The sequence below is a fragment of the Rhagoletis pomonella genome, unplaced genomic scaffold (genome assembly GCF_013731165.1).
Source record: "Rhagoletis pomonella isolate Grant_MI unplaced genomic scaffold, Rhpom_1.0 Rhpom_scaffold_00175, whole genome shotgun sequence".
NCBI classification, from domain to species: Eukaryota; Metazoa; Arthropoda; class Insecta; order Diptera; family Tephritidae; genus Rhagoletis; species Rhagoletis pomonella.
This window is the reverse complement of record NW_023458729.1, coordinates 9,128-11,779: the sequence shown is the minus strand read 5'-3', so window position 1 is coordinate 11,779 and position 2,652 is coordinate 9,128.

The window sequence follows — 2,652 nt, the reverse complement described above, 5'->3', positions numbered from 1 at the left end:
AAAAAAAAACCCAATTCCAAAAACAAGTCTATAATTAAAACAATAAAAAAAAGTTTAACGCCAAGGAAGGAATGGCTGAATTGAGGTTAGGTCAACCTCAACGAGGCTTCACTTCCTATCAACCTTCTCTTCAATCGTACTAGAACGGCGAATAAATTTAAGAGAATGTCATAACTGAGAGCTTGGAAGAAATCATTCCCTCGATGTCTGGTGCTCTGGTTGCGATGAAGTATGTGTGTGTGACTCCCGCTCCGACCTATTATTTACTTTCCCCTTCCTTCTATGCCCATCTTTATGTATGGTATGTGCATGTGTGCCTACGTTTGTCTGCACAAACGCACTCTCCAATGCAAATACATACGTTCACGATTGATTTCATCATATTTTCTTCAATTTAATCTCCTAGGAACTTAATTTAATTTTAGTTAATTTATATTAATTTAATTTTACACAATTTATTTAATTTAGTGTTTTTTTATTATTTATTTAAGCTTTATTTCAAATTCGATTGGTTTTACTATTATTTTAGCTTAATTTAAATTATTGTAATTAAATTTTTAACGTAGTCGAATTTTATTTTATTAAGGTTTGTTTTACTTTCTTTCCTTTTTTGATAGAGAATTTTGTCCTATTTTAGTTTGCTTTATTTTAAGTTGGTAAAATTTTACTTTAATATAATTTCAATTTATTTTATTTTAATTTAATTGCCGTTTACGTTATTTAACTTTTATTTAATTTTAGTAATTATTTTTATCATAATTTTAAAGAAATTTTTATATGCTAACTTACCTCTATCTAGCAGGAACTACCAGCTAAATTTTATATTAAACAGAACTGCTTTGCTCCGTTTTAATGGGGAAGGTTCAGCGGTACAAAAAAAACTTTGTGTTTGTTTTCACGAACTTCACTTCTTTTAAACGCTCTAGCGAACTATCAACTGTACGGGGCTAACGTTATCTGACTTTTGACCAAAGTAAATTTTTATTTGGCGATCGCAGCCTGCCTCAATTGCCGCCCTTAGAAATTTCCTTTCACGACACACTTTCACTCAACACTTACGCACACACATACATATCGATTCAGATCTTCAACTTTCACTCCAATCGTGCCTACATATACTTCTATACTCACACACGCCTACATTAACATATACGTTTACACATTCGTGGACAATACTTCTATAATATGTTGCTGGGGTAAGATGTCGCTGGTTGCTTGAATGTTGCTGGGTAGGATGTGGGTTGTTGCTTGAATGTTGCTGGGTAAGATGTGGGTTGTTGCTTGAGTGTTGCTGGGTTGTGGCACAAATGTTTATCGGGTGTGACTGTGTGTGATTTTGATGGGGTGTTGCTAGAATATTTTGATGGGGTGTTGCTAGAATATTTTGATGGGGTGTTGCTAGAATATTACTTGCAACTTGGCAGTCTGGCGTCACAGGCTCGCATCCGCCGATGTTGCACGTAGCATGGAGCGTGTGCGTAAGAAACTTCAACGCCCAGACTGCATCCTGTTTTTATAGTTACGCCTAGCGTGTGGCTTCGACCCACGACCCAAAGCCGGGCGTATCACTTTGTATCTGGTATTGGTTCCTTTGTCTTACGTATAACTATTGTTGGTTGAGTTGTTATCCATATACATAGGCTCACGGTACCACAGACATACATGCCACTAAAACTAATCAACTCTACCAGCTCTATACACCTATCACAGATTTATACCTATTCTAACGTATTGTCAAAATATCACAGGTTAATGCCATAACTTAGTATCACAGTTACAATCACTAGTTAGTTTTGATACTTAACCAGCACATCACAGATGAAGGATACACATGGCGGGTGCCATGTGAGTCATTAAACAAAAAGATAAATAACTATATGAATAAATAAATAAATGAATAAATAGGTAAATAAATAAATAATTAAATTCTAAATAAATAACTAAATATGAATACGTCGTGTGGACAAATAAACTCTTAGGAAGTCAGTATGTAATGTAAACAAACAATTGTTAGACGGCACATTACGCCAAGAAAATGTCTTTGGCATGATATACTCCGACCTTTTTCCATTTAAGTACTATGCATCTTATCTGTTTCGGCCCTAACTTAGCGTTGTAATTATCAGGCTGGGAGCTCTGTTTAAAATTTCTTCGATATACACAACCTGGCCGATCTTGAAAGTCACTTCCTTACTACTTGTATTGTGTCAGTTTTAGTTCTTTCATTATATTATTTCTGATTAGTTGCACCCGATCGGCCTGTATGTCTATTGGGTAATCAATATCCTTACTGGTGGTGAGTTTTCGGCATATCTCATATGATGCACCATGTTGCATCATTGGCATACCGAAAACAGCAAAATATGGGGAACAGTTTCATAGCAGAGTGGACGACGCTGCGTAAAGCAAAGGCTGCATCGCTGAGATGTCGATCCCAATCCCTGTGATTATCTGTTATGTATGACCTTATGATTTGTAAAACCGATCGATTAACTCGCTCTGCTGCATTACTCTGTGGGGAATAGAAAGAAGTTGTTATGTGTCTGGTTCCATATTTGTCCAGGGAATTAGCAAATAGGGCAGACACAAACTGCTTTCCATTGTCAGAATGGATGTACTGGAATGGAGTGGAATACCTCGTTTTCTAAAAAT